This window comes from Colias croceus, chromosome 3 (assembly GCF_905220415.1).
Source record: "Colias croceus chromosome 3, ilColCroc2.1".
NCBI lineage: Eukaryota > Metazoa > Arthropoda > Insecta > Lepidoptera > Pieridae > Colias > Colias croceus.
In genome coordinates, this window is record NC_059539.1 from 2,944,133 (window position 1) to 2,963,218 (window position 19,086).

The following is a 19,086-nucleotide window of genomic DNA, read 5'->3' on the forward strand; positions in this document are numbered from 1 at the left end:
TTTATTTATATCTATTGTTTACCTTATGCACTTAATAGTACATATAAGCAACAAATTAATATAAAAGCAAAAAAAAAAAACAATTCTTAGTTATTTATATACAAAAAACTTTGTATATAAATACTATACTAGTAGTTAGTTATAGTAACATTGATTTTTTTTCTTGTAAAAACAAAATTTTATAATTAACTAGCTTTCCGCCCGCGGCTTCGCCCGCGTTTTCAGAGAAAACCCCGCATAGTTTCCTTTCCTGTGGGATTTATGGGATAAAACCTATCCTATCTCTCAAGTTGGATTCAACTGTATATGGTGTGCGAATTTTATTATAATCGGTTAAGTGGTTTAGGAGTCCATTGAGGACAAACATTGTGACACGAGATTTATACATATTAAAAGATTTTGGCCAAAATTGTCAACGAATCCATTTAAAATGAGATAAATTATTAAATTGAATTACGTAAGTATACACGTATTGTAGAAATTGCGAAGATTTTCGACGAATGAAGTATCGTGTAACTTTACCTATGGTTTCTCATGTAACAAACCTCTTGTTTCTATATATAATATCATTGGTAACAAAGTAGACTTTTACCAAAGCCAAAGTTCAGTCTTCAGATCAAAATATATAAAACAAATATTACGCACAAAAAATAAATAAATTCAAAACCCGCTCCACGTGTTAGGTACCCACATACAAACTTCTACTTCGAAAGCTAGCTCTTCCCACAGTTGCTTTAAATTAAAATAACGGCATTTTCATGTAGGCCATTATTGCCTAAATTTCACATAGGTCCCCCTGTGAAAACTGAAGCAATTTTTCATCCATTTTTTCTTCTAAAATACAAACACGCGTTCATTTGGTTAGGTAACAGCTACACGCCGAGTTTAGTGGAGCCGTTTACGAACATTCTGTATCGTTCGTTTTAACTTTGACTAAGCTAATCGCTAGATGGCGCGCTCGGCGTTAAGGCTCATAATAAATTTGTCTTGATATTAAAAAAACAAGGAACAAAAAAATAAACATCTTCGCTCATTGACATAAATGAAAAAAAAAGTTAAACCCTGAGGTGCGAATCGTCAATCGAGGTTGCGTTGTGTCTTTCGCCAAACAAATTATATTTTTATAAGCATTAAGCTTTTTGAGGCGTCAAAACTAAAAAATTAAAATAAAATAGGTAGGTAAGTACTTAGTGCCCCTCAGAATAATTTCACACTGTTAATTGTTATAATTATTTATTCCCTATAATCAGAGGGACACATCACACAAGCGATGTATGTACCTATCTAGGTATTATATTTTAATAAGTTAGATTTTTTGCATTTTTTATAATCATTAGTATAGCATAAGTCTACATATTAGGTAATAAATTAATAGTAAAACGGCTATTAAATTACTTATACGCGATCCTTACTAAGAGAGCCGTCAATTTATTCCATTTGTCGGGAATTCGCATCATTACCCTGTTCGAAAGCACGCCATAAATGACACCATTAAAATTCTTTTGAATGAACATAGGAAGTTGCTTTGTTTGTTTACAGCTGTCTAGGCTTGTATAATAACTTAATTAGACTTATTACATCTAATAACTCCGTAATAGAGCTTCACTGCCTTTTTTTCCCGCCAACCGTTGTTTAGCTAAGACCGACAAAGGATAATAACGATTACTGGGTTGTCCCTTGATTACCACAAATTGCTTTTAATCCTGGCCATTCTGTATCGCTTCTGGATAATTGCACGTAATATTCGGTTCTTGGTTGAACTATGTTTTTTGTATTTATTTAATATCCCTAACCTATGCGAGGGAAATATTAATTGTAAAAAAATGTAAGCAAGAGAAAATTGGTTTGAATCGAATGTCTGAAATATTTTATTATTAGGTATGTCTATACTTACTCTATTGATTAGAATAAAATATTTACCGTTGCGTTTAACAAGTATCAAATTATACCAATTATCCTAGAAATTAATAGATATGAGCAAATACCGTATGCTAATGCTAAATTCATATAATAAATGTACCGTAAAATACTAAACATTAGCGTTAATTATTCGTCTCAGGCGTATATTGAGTGTTAAGTTAAATATAAGGTTTTAGCTAATGCGGTGGAAATAGCTGAGTTTCGTTATCTTTATGTTAGATGTTAGTGTCAATCACGTTAGCTACTTTTAAAGTTTCGAAACGTTTCTAAGGCTGTAACCGCTCTATATTTATTAACAACTAGTAATGCGTAAATTGAGACTAAGTGGTTGTGGTAATACGTGGTATTACAGTCACACCTACATACAGACTTTAAAGACACGTTCAATTACAGATACCTACCTACCATTATTAAAATTAAACTTGCCGTAGGTAACTAGGTACGTGTAAAATACCCGTAGATTGGCTTTACTAAATTATTGTTGTGTATCAACAAATTTAAACGATTACCTTACTGTAGGTTACATTTTAATATCTATTAGAATTACCATCTTATTAAGTCTAGGCAATACAAAAATGAATTTTATAAATCATAAATCAACACAAAAACCGGTTCGTACTAGTAGCATTCAGTGATGAAGCACCAAGAGAGTTCAAAACAGGATATTCGATTAACAACCTCAAATAGCCCCTTTTTAATACCGTAAACGATATCTGCATCGTTTGAGATCGATATTTTTTGCAATCTTTGATGATACCTTAGTGGTTGTTGGTAATTTCATTATGCAAATGCAGCATAAAGTGTTGCCAGCCATAATCGTTCAAATTACAACCGCTACCAGAGACAAGTGGAGAAAATGGCGCCGCTAAAAAATGGCGGGAACCTGTAATGCGGCGTAAGTACAGCAATCAGTTGATATTGACGGGCTTATTAAGCGAATGTTTTTATGGTAATGGAAATTAGAGTGTAAGTGGGTATCCGAACAATATTATGTAAGATCATGCCTGATCGAAAAAGAAAACTAGGTACCTACACACAGCTATCATATGTACCTAATAAAAAAAACAAATGATACTACACTCCAAAATAAACGTTCGAATTACAGATACAACATACAAGCAATGCAAACATTTTACTTACTTAACATTCTGCAGAATATTATGCAAGAAGGTTCTAATTTCCCTAAATCTGAATTAGATGCTATAATGTGGACATAAAAGGGACGTACGGAACACCTCGAATCAACAAGGCCTTCGATAACGGTCAGCGTGGAACATCAGTAACTCTAAAATATTGGTTTTGGGGAATTTAATCAAAACAGCGCATAACACTTATTATATTCACCGGTTAATTTCAAATTTACGATAAAGGCAAGAATTATACTTAAAGCCGACGAGCGGGGTAATTTTGAAGATTGCAAGCGGCCGACGCGCTCGATTCTGTGAATTTTTTAATTAAATTACGAACCACCAGATGCGGCTGTTTCTTATAAGCCAGTGTGACCTTCAGTATTCATTTTATTGCCCTAGATTTTATTAACAAATACATTACAGTTTTAATGTATGCATTTATAAGATAAGGATATGTTTTAAGCTCTTAAGAAGTTGTTGTGTAACTTGGTGCTGAAATTTTCTTTATCGCCACACTCGATGAAATTGAAAGGACATTAGGTATGGCAATTGTTACAGATATTAAGAAAAATAATAAATTAAAATAATTTTATAAATAAATTTGCTAGATTTAAGATTATAATGTATTGAGACAACATAAATAAAACAAATTTTTGTCCATTAAAAATTTAAAACGTAGACTATAACCACAGATCACAGAACTCTATGACTAGGTACCTATAACAAACTTTCTTACATAGAGCATGCATAGAGTTAATATAAGTCACTCAAAAGAGCGGGGCTAATGTTTTTTGAAAATAGAATTCATCTTAATTCCTTAAATCTAGACTTTTCTGGAATTGTTAACAAAACAAAATGAGTAACAGTATTAGTAGGGCAATCCCGTAGTACCTAATACGCGAACATAAATCTGTCTGCGTTCGGACTGGTGATAAGGAATTATCATCTCGGCTCATAACTCACGAAGAGTGCACATTCATTCTGTCTGATATTGTTACTGCATTTCTTTGCTCTGGTCACTGGTGGCACTATAATGCAAATATAATGATTTTTATACGAAAAACGTCTACATTAACTTAAAATGTTTATGTCTACCGAAAATATTTATTTTAAGATAAGTAATCTCTAAGCGTAATCTATAGTCTATACCTACTCTATAGGTACCTACTATAAAGACAGTTACCTATATTAGGGTGTATTCAGAAAGAAAGCTTGAAACTTATAAGCGCTTATCGGCGCTTGTCAATGCTGGTTCGTTCTACACAAAGGAAGCAGGTTGAAGCAGACCAAGACAAATTTTATATGGCAGCGACCAGCGCTTGTTGAAGCTTGTCGGAACTTGTCGGCGCCGATCAGCGCTTATAGGCGCATGTTCATATTTTTTCCTGCGCAGGTTACCAGCGCTGACAAGCGCCGATAAGCGCTTATAAGCGCTTATAAGTTTCAAGCTTTCTTTCTGAATACGCCCTTAGACAAGATTGATATAAGTATCATGAAATAATATTTATGACTTTCAGATAGCGTTTTGCACATGATGAAATATTCATAATACCTATATGACGTTTTCATTTAGGTAGGTAGGTATTTTATCAATTTATCAATGCTAGACCTACATGATGATATGCCTATAGCGCTTGTCCGACAGTTTTTAAAGAAAATAAACAAAAAATGTATCTACTTACTGATAAATACCATACGGTAGACATTAGATAATACCTATACCTAAAAGTTGAACTCTTCGAGAAAGAGTAAGTAATATGGGATCATATGGACTGAATGAGACCCTTCAATAGATTGTGATATAAATGAGTAATATACAGTCACCACGTGCAACATCCGACGGGCAACTGCATCTTCTGTGTAATTAGTGCCTCTTTTTATTAATTTAAAAGTTAAGATCGGTTATTCGATCTCCGAATACAATTGGCAATTAATCAATTATAGCGAACAGTTTGATTCATTCTTGCGATTTCGCCGTTTGTATGTTAATTATTACAAACTCGAGGTTTTTTTGCAGCAGATGGTCTTTCGCAGAGAGATTTCACTGAATACCGCGCATTCCTATATTTATAAACTGTCTTGATTGTCGAAAGTAATTATCGGTTGATTCACCATTTTGTTAAGTTCAACGTAAGTATTATGTTGATGGAAATTTTGCAATTATATTAATTACAATGTTGAAACTTTTCAATCCACGTATCAATCATTTACGAAACGTATTAAAATTCAATTACTGACTTTAAAGATGATTTTCTGTTCTTTTTATTTCTTTCCTTTGGGTTTGAAGAAATGATTAGGTATAACAACGGCAGGTTATAGCTATAAGTATATAAACATTAAACAATCATCTGAATTTATGGAATCTCAACTAGGTTTTTAGCTAAGTGTTTCAATTAATATAAATATTTTTCATGATAATGCAGTTCTGATTTGAATACAAATTGAAGAGAAGTTTTTGAAATTTTTTACGTAGTTAGGTATAAAAAATAGAGATTAACAAGTGGTTATAAAAGGTTCACAGGAGAAGATAAGTCAGCACTCTATAAGTTCTTGAAGAATAAAGGACGAGGGCGACCGAATAGTTTAGGAGCATGAGAAAGAATTTGTAGGTAAACAACTATAGATTTATAAATTTTCTCTATCTAGGTATAGATTTTATCTTTAATTTTCTTATTCAAATTCTTGTTGTAAATGATATAGGTACCTAATGGAAAAAAATAAACTACGAACAAAAATATTATTGTAAGTATGTGGTTATTCGTAATACGAATCTAAAAATAATCGTTGAATATGTAAATGTTGATGAAACTTATGGGACCACCCAAATTCATCTAAAAGAATAAAAGAATAAAACATAATCATCAAAATGAATTCATATTTCATAATTGGTTGAACAATCGTTTAGTCTTACTAATATTATAAATGCGAAAGTTTGTATGGATGTTTGTTACTCTTTCACGTAAAAACTACTGAACCGATTACAATGAAATTTAGCACCCATATAGAGGGTAACTTGGATTAACACATAGGATAGTTTTTATCCCTGAAATCCCACGGGAACGGGAACTATGCGGGTTTTACTTTGCAAACGCGGGCGAAGCCGCGGGCGGAAATCTAGTATATTATAATACAAAAAAGGAATAGAGTCACAGTCCTTTGGACCTTCCTATTAATGCAAAAAATAAAAACGTTGTTGGATTATACCTAACCTCAAATAAAGTTACCTCTTCGACTATATTATTATTATTTATTTTATAGCCTCGTGTTAAAAGCAATTTCGTTACTATGTTGGTTAAAAGATATTCTTGGGATGAGTTCCTTTCGATTTTAAGAAGCCAATTACACGTAGGTGTATGGTTCATTTTTCAATAATTTTTATGTGATTTTTAAGTACAAGTGATTTGTTCGAAGTTGACTTGTGTAGTTTTTAAGATGGTTACTGCATGTTTATTTTAATGGCAGAGGCTAATGAAGCGGTCCAAGATTCATTCAAGAAAGAGCACTTAACCAACAACACCAAGTACTTATTATGCCTTATCCAAATTTTAGGAAGTTGCCTACCTTTACAATGTTGCCTACCTTTACAATGACAAATAAGAAAGTGTACGAATGAGAAAACCTAAAAATCGGTACCAGTAAAACTACATACCTAGATATAAAACACAAAGATCGTTCTAAAGTCTATTTACCCATCCTATTTCTTATATCTTTTACTCGCGAAGGATAGTTTTTAATTTTTGGGAAGATTATGAAAATATTACTGTTTACCCATTCGTTTGATGCATTTATAAGTACTCGTTATATTCCATTTTTATGTATATCCCTGTCTTAATAATTAGGTAAATTATTCATATTCTGTAATTATTGTGCAGCAAGATTCAAAGTTTAAAACAGATACAATGTAATCAACCATCAACCTTTATCAAAACTTTGGCATTATTAAATAATAATGAGTTGTTACAGATAAATTTCAAATGTTTAAGGATCTCGGTACAGTGATATAACAGCTATGTATGTATATCTAATATCCACTCTACCAAGACCTCATGCCAAGAAGCCGTGAGAGTAACTTTTAATTGCTTAATACCTGCATTCGTAATTCCCAAACCAAACTCTCTTTCATTATGTGTCACAAATATCAATTAGTTGATTGAATTAAGTTAAGGAATTGCGATACGAAGTAAAAGAAAAAAACAGCCCAACGCTGCCAAGCTAAAATTTTAATTCCGTCACTTATATGGCAAGTGTATATTTTAGCAGTTTACAAAAACTGAAGTCTGAATCTGTTCCAAGCGCATTACCTACAGGCTACATTGTGTTCGCGAACCACCGCACATTAAACAATTTAGGACAATTAACTACCGGACTTTGTGCCTCATAATTATGTTTCATAACATGTTCCTACCACTATCATTATGCTCAAGTTCACTTTGCGCTAACGCACCTCTGGGCTTGTAATTGACACTGAATTTGTTTAAGATTGTCTTTTTTTCATGTATTTTTTGTTACATTGTATTTGTTAATATTTGAAATGCATGTGTGACACATGTTTGTATATGAACTGCCTTTTTCTGTCTCTATTTGGATTTGATTTTCCGCAATGTTTTATAATAGTTTTTCACTTTTAATTTAACTGTTTTTTCATCAATCATTACATAGTAATTAAACTCCCCTTGTATATATATTTTTTTATCTTATCATATATATACTTACTTACTTAGGTACATACAATATTGATCTTATAGGTGTACTGGACTTGATAAGTAAGTCACGTCAATAATTCCAATGAAAATGGAATAATTTGTTGAATTACCTATTGACAGACATGTAGGATGCTGAGGTTAATGAACGGCGCATTAAATAAAGCATCATTACACTCGCTCCCATTCACTGCGGAATTATTTAAATGTCAGATAAATTGCTTTAACAGATCGAGAGCAGTAATAAGGTGTCCATGCAGGCTTAACCTATAATTTACTCTCGCATTCAATCACTGAGCTACACTTAAGGCGCGTCAAGTCAAAGAATAATTAAAGAGACGCGCGGTTTGCTAAAGTTATGTTTAAATGTTTAAATTTGTCAAAGATTAAGGGAAAAGCTTTGGATTCTGTTTTTAGGTGCAATCTGGTAACAATTACCAAGTTATTTTACTGTGCTTTCACTTGAGATTACAAAGAGAATGTACTTAACTAATTAAGTTTTGGGTAGAATTCAGAAACTTTTATCTTGCTTTACTTACTTATTGAAAAATAATTATTATAAACTATTAAATATAAGTATTTATTCGATTTTCTCTTATACAACAGCAATGAAATGCTTTTAACATTTTGGTGTAATTCTAACTGTCAAGGATACAAATTATTTATATTATTTTATTTATATTATGAAAGGCAATCATCATCATCATCATTCCAGCCTTTCAAGACGTCCACTGCAGGACATAGGCCTCCCCCAAAGATTTCCAAAACGACCGATCACCAGCGGCCTGAATCCAGCGGCTCCCCGCCACTTTGATCAGGTCGTCTGTCCACCTCGTTGAAGGCCGTCCCACACTGCGACGTCCTGTACGTGGTCGCCACTCTAGAACCTTTTTGCCCCAGCGGCCATCGGTTCTGCGGGCTATATGCCCAGCCCAGCGCCACTTCAACTTACTAATACGGTGGGCTATGTCGGTGACTTTAGTTCTTTTGCGGATCTCCTCATTTCTGATTCGATCACGCAAAGAAACCCCGAGCATAGCCCGTTCCATAGCTCGTTGAGCAACGCGAAGCTTGTGCACCATGCCCGCGGTTAGCGACCACGTCTCAGATCCATAAGTCAACACCGGTAACACACACTGCTCGAAGACTTTCGTCTTCAGGCACTGAGGGATTTTGGACGAAAAGATGTTGCGTAGTTTCCCGAACGCTGCCCAGCCGAGTCGGATTCGACGATTGACCTCTTTCCCGAAATTGGACTTACCTAATTGGACGCTTTGTCCCAGGTAAACGTATTCGTCAACAACTTCGAGAATAGAGTTTCCAACTGATACCGGAGTGGGCACAACATGGACATTTGACATGATTTTCGTCTTATCCATGTTCATGCTAAGGCCCACTTGTTGTGAAACTCTGTAGAGGCCACCGAGCATTGTATTGAGGTCTTCCAGGGATTCTGCCATGACTACGATATCGTCGGCAAATCGAAGGTGAGAGATGTACTCGCCATTAACATTAATGCCAAGTTCTTGCCAGTCCAGGAGCTTGAAGACATCTTCCAAAGCAGCGGTAAACAGTTTCGGAGAAATAACATCTCCTTGTCGGACCCCGCGCTGCAGAGGAATTGCCTTTGTGCAATGCTCCTGAACCCGGACTGACATAGTGGCGTTTTCATACAAACTTCTCAACACTTCGATATACCGATAGTCAATGCGGCAACGCTGAAGAGACCTCAATACGGCCCAAGTCTCGATCGAATCAAAGGCTTTTTCATAGTCCACAAACGCCAAGCATAATGGCAGATTATACTCCTCCGTCTTCTGTATAATCTGCCGCAGCGTATGTATGTGGTCCATGGTGCTAAAGCCTCTTCGGAAACCGGCTTGTTCGGGAGGCTGGAAGTCATCAAGCCTGCGTTCGAGACGATTCGTAATGACTCTCGAAAACAGCTTATAAACATGGCTCAGCAGTGATATTGGCCTGTAGTTCTTCAACAGGGTTTTGTCTCCCTTTTTGAAGAAGAGGACAACCATACTGCTGCTCCAAGCTTTTGGCGCAGTGCCCTCGAGTAAGGTGGAAGTGAATAACCTCTGTAGCACTCTGAGGATTGGTGTGCCACCCGCTCTCAGAAGCTCAGATGTGATTCCATCCTCACCCGGCGCCTTGTTGTTCTTAAGCTGTTTGAGAGCCATTCTAATCTCGTACAGGCTGATGTCCGGGATATCTTCGGTGTAATGTCGGGTTAGTCGGGCTCTAGGATCATTCGCCGGACTCGCAACAGGCTTAGCAATGGAGGTGTAAAGGCGTCCATAAAACTTCTCGACCTCGCCTAGTAGCTCCGGTTGAGACGACACAATTTTGCCACTATCCGTCTTCAGCTTAGTCAACCGGCTTTGCCCAATAGATCCATCTCTTGCGAACACTTTTGAGCCTTTATTTCGCTGTATCGCTTCTTCAATGTTTTTTGTATTGAAGGAGCGGATATCGTGTCGCAAGGACTTTGTAATTCGTCTATTGAGCTGCCTATATGACTTCGCTTCATCGGAAGTATTCAGTAGCAAAGAGCGTCGCTCTGCCAGGAGCTTGAGGGTATGGTCGGAAAGTTTTTGTGTTCGATTCTTACGGGGAATCTTGCAGTGATGCAACCCTACCGTACGAATCGTTTCGATAAGCCTGTTGTTCATATCGTCCACAGATATGTCATCGCCTAGGCAAGCGAAGCGATTTTGGAGCTCGAGTTGAAAGCCTTCGGGGTTCTGAATTAGGGTGCGGAACGGTCGAAGAGTTGACTTAATCAAGCGAGACCTTTCGAGTTTCACATCTATATTCAATGTGCCTCTTACCATACGGTGATCGCTGCCGGTTTTGACCCTGTTGATCACAGAAACATCATTGAATATATGTCTCTTTGTAGTCATGATAAAGTCAATCTCATTTCTCGTTTTACCGTCGGGGCTTATCCAGGTCCACTTCCTATGCGGAGATTTCTGGAAAAAGGAATTCATCATGAAGAGTCCTTCTTTCTCCAGAAACTCAGCGAGCCTCTGGCCCCTCGGGTTGCGCTGCCCAAATCCAAATTGCCCCACTCTCAACTCATCATCGCCTCTTTTGCCCAGTTTCGCGTTGAAATCCCCCATCACAACATTGAAATGTGTTTTCGAGGTGTGTATGGCTTTACTGATGTCCTCATACATTACCTCCACATCTTCATCTGAGTGTGCCGAGGTCGGAGCGTAGACCTGAATCACCTTTAAAGAATATCTATCAGATATTTTGAGGATCAGGTACGCTACCCTGCTCGACACACTTTCGATGGATATGATGTTGTTAATGAGGGGTCTGCGAACGATAAACCCTATTCCACCTTGGGACTGTTGGTCGCCCTCCCGGTAGAAGAATAAATTACCGGATGTCAACGTTATCGTGTCCTCCCCCTGTCTTCGGACTTCTGATAACCCTATGACATCCCAGCGTAACTTACTCAATTCTTCTTCCAGCTCAACAATCTTTTCGTCCGTCCTCAACGTGCGTGCGTTGTATGTTACCAGGGCCAGGGGTCGTTGGGAGTGGTAGCCGGATCGCTTCCGGTGATTCTTAGCACCCCTTGCCCCGCCGTTACCATGGCCGCTACCGTAGCCAGGAATAGCGGAGCTGCCGGGTACTAGGGGCCTGGTTGTTGTTGCACTATTCATGTGTTTTTATGTGTATCTTTTTGGGGGGGAAAGAATGCCAATACTCGCCACGCTTGGCAGGCGGGTTGGCGAGCGCAGTTGATGGTGGGGGAGATCATGCATAACGCTGCTGCCCGTTTGCATGTAGTTAACCCTTAGTCGCCTTTTACGACACCCACGGGTAGAGATGGGGTAGTGCTATTCTAGGCCGGCACCACACGGCAACCGGCACCACACGGCAAAAGGCAATACCTACCTATAACTCTACATTCTACACACATGCAAGATGATTCTTTGTCGTTGCTCAAACACATTTTTCATGTCCAACCCGTCATCATGTTGTGATAACTTAAAAGGCGGCAATCATAAGTCTATTAATAAATGCATTGAAAGGCGTCTTCTCGCTTTAATCAACATTCGTCAACGATTTAAAGATGGCCGCCGCTCATAAATGATGTTCGATGACACATACGGTAGATCAATTATGGGACGATTACATAAAGTTTAGAGTAACGTATTTTTTTAATTTTTTTTTTGTAAGATTGAGAGAGTTTGGATCGTAATTAGGTTTTTCGTAAATTAATCGAAAATGAAAGCGATTCTCGACACCCATTTTATAAACCGTTAAAACGCAAAAGATATATGCACAAATTGAACGTATTTAAATAAAATATCAAAAGTACAATGACAGCTTCACCAAGCAATCGCCTGCATAGCATCTCTAATTGTGAGTCTATAAAAACTAGACCAAATAGAAGCTCATTCTACGGAGCAGATAGAATACCCCAAGAGGTCTTTGTCATATAAATCGACGGATCGTATAAAAAGTAGAAGACATGATCTAATTTAATGGAGACTAATAAAGTCATCTGTATGTAATTACATTCGGGGCGTGATTCTTGCATTGCTTTGTAACGTTTAACTGTAACTTAAATAACTTAATTGTGTTGCCGCTGAAAAAGAAATGGGATTGATTAAGAGATACATCTTAGATGCTAGTGATAGGTTTTAGAGGATAAAATTGAATGATTATAAATTTCAGAACGTGTTTGAAAGTCTTTGGAAAATCGAGTTAGATTTTACGGATCACGTAAAATCATTATTTGCGATAGTACATTGTACTGTCCAAAAAAGCAAGATCACGTAGAACTTACGAGTTCTGGGGCAGTAACTGTGCCATTTTTAAGGATCACGTCGATAGCCTAACCTTTTGTATATTGGTTTTTGTAGTAAAAACCTCAACTTAAGTACGATCACTGTTTATCAAAAGATCCAAGCCACGATTCGACATTTTTTATCGTAAAGCGAATAATAATTAATGAAAGGCATACTAATTCTAAGACACGCTATCGTTCAGCAGCTAATTGCAGAAAACAACATTTAAACCGCGAAACGGACTATTTTCCAAACAGCCAGTACAACAAGAACCTTTGTTATGTATTAAAGAGAGAAAGAATCGCGAGAAATTAGCGCGTTCAAAGGTCAGGTTGGATTGGTCGTCGTTTTCTGAACCCACTTGGGAGGTCTCTCGGTCACCTTACTAATTGAAAGTGTCAATCATTTTACAACGCAAATGAATGGGGTTTACAGGTTATCCGTCCATTTAAGCCTGATATCTGACTGTTTGAGTTTTATTTCTAATCTAAGGAGATATGCAGGGGTCAAGTTATTCTGGCGTGGAATGACAGATGCCTAGGGCGGGCCATCGCTCACCACGATAATAATATCGGCTTACACTGGACAGCAATAATCGTGGCACAGTTTTCCGGTAAATTATTACGTGTGGAGAAATCTATGTAATGGCAAATTGAGCTGCCATGTTACTTTTTAGCTACAAGGTAATTTAAGTGAACTTTTTAGTTTATTTACGTGTTAGACATTAGTTGCTTTTACAATTGTATTATTTGTAAAAAGCAACCTGGTTTACCTTAATTTCAGTATTACTTTTACATATTTTTTATAACAAATTAATTAGGTACATATACTTATTTCCTACATCGATTAACAGTAAAATGTTTTGCCTCCTTTACCCTAAGCTAAGAGAATAACAATGCCTGTATTAAAAAGTGAATTTGATTTCGGCTTGCAGTCCACCTTTATACAATATTTACATACAACAACCGATGGGTGGCGAAGGTAATAAATTATATACGGGATGAAACGTCCAAGTGTGTTGTTATTATTAAATGGAAAGAAATTGTATTATTATGTGTTTATATTGTCCTCATACCTCATGTGAATACATTATTAAATAGGTACAATAGAACACTTTTCTATTATTAGGTATGTACCTATCTTATATGTTTTTCTCTTTTCTTTTTCTTATCTTCTGTACCTATGTGTGTGTTAAATAAAGAATTTTGTATTTGTATTGTATTGTATTGTAAGTAGGTACCTACTGATAGTTTTCTTAAAAAATCATTGTTCTTAAAAATATAACTAGTACTTCTGTATTAAACTCATAGGATAGATAGGATCCAAGGATTATATTAAATAATGAAAATTTTATTACATTTCAAAGTTATCCAGATTTGTTATGTTTGAAAGATGTTTATGGTTTTCTGTTGTTGGTATTCTTTTTAACATTTTCATGTAGTGATTAAATTGAAATACTATAGGAGTTTTATTTTAAAGGTCTCAATCTATTTAAATATTTCAACAATGATATAAATATAATCATATAATAAAATAAATAAAATAAAATAAGCCTTTATTACTGCAAAATTACAAACTACTACAAAAATCTTATACTACTAAATGCCGTTGACAATAATCCTTATTTAATCCTATATATATTGTATATTATTTTATTTAAACTATTTTCTCTATTATATATATAATTATATTTCATAAGCTGTTAATCTATATAATCGGCAAACTTGTTTCTTCTTTGGCAGCTTGTCTTCCGACAAAGGCCTCCTCTAAGGATTTCCATTTAGCTCTATTTTTAGCTATTCTGATCCATTCCGGGCCAGCTATCTTTTTAATATCGTCTTCCCACCGCTTGAACTGTCTTCCCCTTTTTCGTATACCATCGCGGGGGTACCATTCCGTTATAGTTCTTGTCCATTTTTCTTCCTTATCTCTCAACATATGTCCAGTCCATCTCCATTTGAGTATTTTAGATACAGATTGTACATTTTTAAATTTAGTTTTACTTTTAATTAAATTCAATTTTATTCTTTCTATTCTCCGAACACCAATAACGCTTCTTTCTATTTTGTTTTGACATACATTTAATTTATTTAGTTATCGATCAGTCAGTGCCCATGTTTGGCAGCCATATGTTAAACATGGTAAAATGCATGTATTGTATACTCTTCTCTTACATTCCATTGGCATTTGATTGTTTTTCATGACTTCACTTAGGGACCAGTACTTTCTCCAGGTATTTGCTACTCTTCTATCTATTTCTTTTTGCATGGTATTTGATGGCGATATTAGTTGCCCTAGATACACATATTCGTTTACATACTCTATTTCATTATTGTCTATTTTTACTATATATGTTTGTGTTGAATTTGTCATAATTTTGGTTTTAGATGTGTTCATTGACAGTCCGGCTTTAGCACTAGCGACACTTAATTGCTGCAGCATTTGTTCAAGAACTCTTGGGCACTCGGAGAACAAGATCAGATCGTCTGCAAAACGTAGGTGATTTAGTTTTTCGCCGTTTATATTCAAGCCGAATTCTGTCCACTGCAGACCCCTAAAAATCATCTCTAGGACAGCGGAGAATAGTTTTGGAGAAATCGGGTCGCCGACCCGATTTCTCCAATCATATAAATGTAGAGTTAAATATTAAATTAATGTTAACATTAAACTCCTTGTTAATATTTGAAATGAAGGTAATTTTGCCGAGACGTTATAATATAAATTTGATAGATCATGCATTTTAGTAAACATCTGCCTATTTTATAAAAAAATAGCACCTGCGAATCGTAATCGATTTTATATTAATAATTCTTTAGTAGACGGGTGAGGAAATAGACATCACGCTGAGAATGCTCGCCCTATCGCTGTTTTGTATTGATATTATACGGGTGTATTCTGAATATTTAAGATATATTTATTTATTTTGTCAATCTATTTTATTTGTATAGAAATTCTGTAGATTGAGGAGGAATTTTTGTGAGTAGGCTTTGGTATCACTATATATTTAAAAGCGTGATAAAAAAAAAGCTCATGGTTACAACTCGTATGGACTATCGTTATATTCTTAATTCCTAACAAAACCTAGCTCTTTCAATATACTAACACACATAATACCTAACAGCCTTCATACCTATTGAACAAAATATGACACAAACTTTGGAAACGGACATTTCTTTATGACATAAAAGACATAAATTAGTTCAATATTAATTTTCTTAAAGAACCACTGAGCAAATACAATTTCCAACTTATTGATTTACTACCTTATTATTATTAAAAAATATAACCATCAGAATACGCCCTTGCACATTGGTCCATTTTAATTTAAATGATAAATGTGTTTAATTCAATCAGTATGTTGCCATGTATAGTAGCCGATTATGAGATATGAAAGACAAATCGTTTTTCATTATGTTTTATTGATTTAATTTATATTGAAATTTTATAGGAGTATTCAATGATTGTTGTAAGACGAATGTCAGACAAAATAGTATACTTGTTCTATTCGATCGATATTTATTTTACCTATCAATTATCATATTACCTACATGTTTACTGTTTAGTTAGTACCATGAACAAGCAACTACAGTGTACAGCACATGATATAAAAACAAGATTTTTAATATTGGACTAAAGTTTATGGACTCAGCTGAAACTCTTAAAGCTTAACTTTTCTTTATTAATTTAAATACGAATATTAGGTACAGTCTTTTCTCGTACAAATTTTTTTCTTTCTCCGTTTCTTGCTAACCTTCAAATCTTGTCAAACATATCCACATATGCTCACAAAATATCATATAATAAAAACAATAGCATGACCACGATTTGAGATATTATAGGCCCGGGTCCCAATAAATTATAGCGTTAATTATCTCGTGATCGGCGGCTCAAAGCGGCCGGCGCGGGAGGCGCGGTGTTGATTTTCAGTTTATTTCATTAGATCGACGCCACGGGGCGTTCAGTCCGCCTCGATTGTGTAGAGTGACCATGCTTGCGGACTCTATGTGGACCAGAATATATGATATTAGTGTATTTTGTACATTAATATTGTGGAGATATTGTTGGAGGTGTTCGAGTACTATAACTTAATTTATAGGTCTATAAGTTTAGTGCAAAGTTATGGGATTAGTTTTATGTCGTATATGCGAATGTATCGATTAATATGATAAACTCATAAATATACAAAATAAAGAATTTCAAATCGTTAATATGTATCAACTATCAATGCAATACGTACCTATATATGCAATATGGATAAATGAACCATACGATATCTGTACAAAATCAAGTGTATGATAATTGATAAAAATCCAAATAAACTTGATACAAAAAAAATATTTTACTTGACAAGGAAAATGTCATTTTAAGAAAACTTTACTCGGAATTAATTTCAACCCAACCTGACGGTACAAAAAGTTCTGCCTAAATTTGGTCACCCGGTCATCTGCCGTAAAATTCACCTGCCCGTTTAAAAATGGTAAAATATAGTATTTATAATGAAGCGGCCTTTTCAATTTTCGGCTCGGCCCTTTATCGGCGTGACATCGGCCCTAATCATGCTCGTAGTTTGTTCCTGAACGATGTTTATTTTCTATTAATACCTTTTAATAGCATCTTTGATTGCCTTTCTTTTAGTAATTGAATTTTTCATATTATGGGACTTTCTATGTCAACAGGCATTATGTGTTGTGGGTATTTAAAATGGTTTACGTGGGATGTTTGTTCATTATTCGTTTTTTATTTGATGAATTGAACTATAGGTTAAATATGCCCGAGGAAGTTTGGAAGATATTAAAATAGTGTGTAGTTTCGATTATCAAACGAAAGCTTTGTACTGACATTCTTGATATTATAATTATACCTATGCAAGAGTAATCAAAGAAGTGTTTGAAAATTTTCTTTAAAAAAAAAAGAAACGGTTTTTGAATCAAGCTGAAGATTATTTACCGTATAACTAATTTAAACCCTGAAACAACAAACAGTTACCAAATTAATACTCAATTTTGAAACCTATCCACTGTAAAGAATGTGTTTTTTCATTACTCACATTTCTAAGAGAAATCACAAGCAATCAAACATACGAATGCGATTACAATAGTCCGAGCAGATTGTGTACTTGTCAATCGTGTGGATGACGACTATATTGAGGTAATAATGGCGTATCACTAACGTACTTTTTGCGCCTCTGCTATAATAACTTTCTTTCCTGTCCGCTAATGTGTAAGGCTGGTGGCAGACCTGACATGATGTGATTTTGCATATAAATATGCGTTTGTAAGCCACAGTCTTCTTGTTCCTCGTAGACTTAAACTTTTGATAGTTCAATAAATGCCGGACCAAAAAGTAATATTAAGATAATGATAAGTAGAGCTTAGTTAATAGTTTATGTTATTGTTTGAATTGCTAAAAACCCAATTAAAAGGATGTAATGATTTGCAGTGAATCTCAATAGAAAAACTGTTCTTTTTGTATGAATTACCTATCGACATCTTTAAGTTGGTACTTATTACATAATTGCAAAATGTGAATACTTACATAAGTGCTATTAAACAATTGCAATTTTACTTGAAATCTAGTCGCGCATAACATGGCTAGTCGGTTTATACCTTTATGTAATATAATTTACTACCGATCATTTCTCCCGGGGTATCTCACGTTTTTGTTGATTACATTTCTCTAATATTGCATTTAAAATATATTGCATATTCTTTGATGCAAATAGACGGACTACAATAATACATATTACGATAAATAAATTACAAATCACGTTCACTAAATTATGAAGAAGTCGGCGGCCGTTAGATGCAAATAATAAATAGTTTCATAGATAATAACTGTATTCGGAATTAAATACAAATTGCATATTAGACATTAATGAAGGGAAATCTCACGAAATTAGCGAGGTTTTATGGTAACCAATAATATTGCACATGTATGCGAAGTCCTCTTATGTGCCGACTCTACAATGTAAGGTGAGGTAAAGTGATTGGCGATTGTACTTCATACTAAAACTTAATACTAATTGTTTTTGTACCTAAAATGAAGCTATTTTAGGTCATATCAGAACATCGTGTCAATATCAGGTAGACCAGGTTTTGTCTTGAAAATAATTAATCCATACAAACTTTGGTTTATACCAAACGGTTTGGAATGTAAGATTTACATTTAAATATTTGTAGAATTAGATAGGTACAGACCATTGTAAAGTTTAGTCTTTAGGATGTGGTCACTGGTGATGAATAAAGTAGACATTAAAGATAACCAAAAATATAAAAAGCTTCGTAAAAATCGTGGAATATGCTACCCTTTCTCATTTAGTTTAACCTTGATCTCAGCTGGAGATGTAATGAAATCAACAATTAATTATCCGCCCACTGAACCGTAGTAATTAGGTTAGCCATAAAAAACTGTTTTCAAAAAAAACTAAAAATATGTAAAAACTACATAAAAATATTGTTCCAAATATATGGCTAACTAGCTTTCCACCTAGTTCCCGTTCCCGTGGGATTTCCG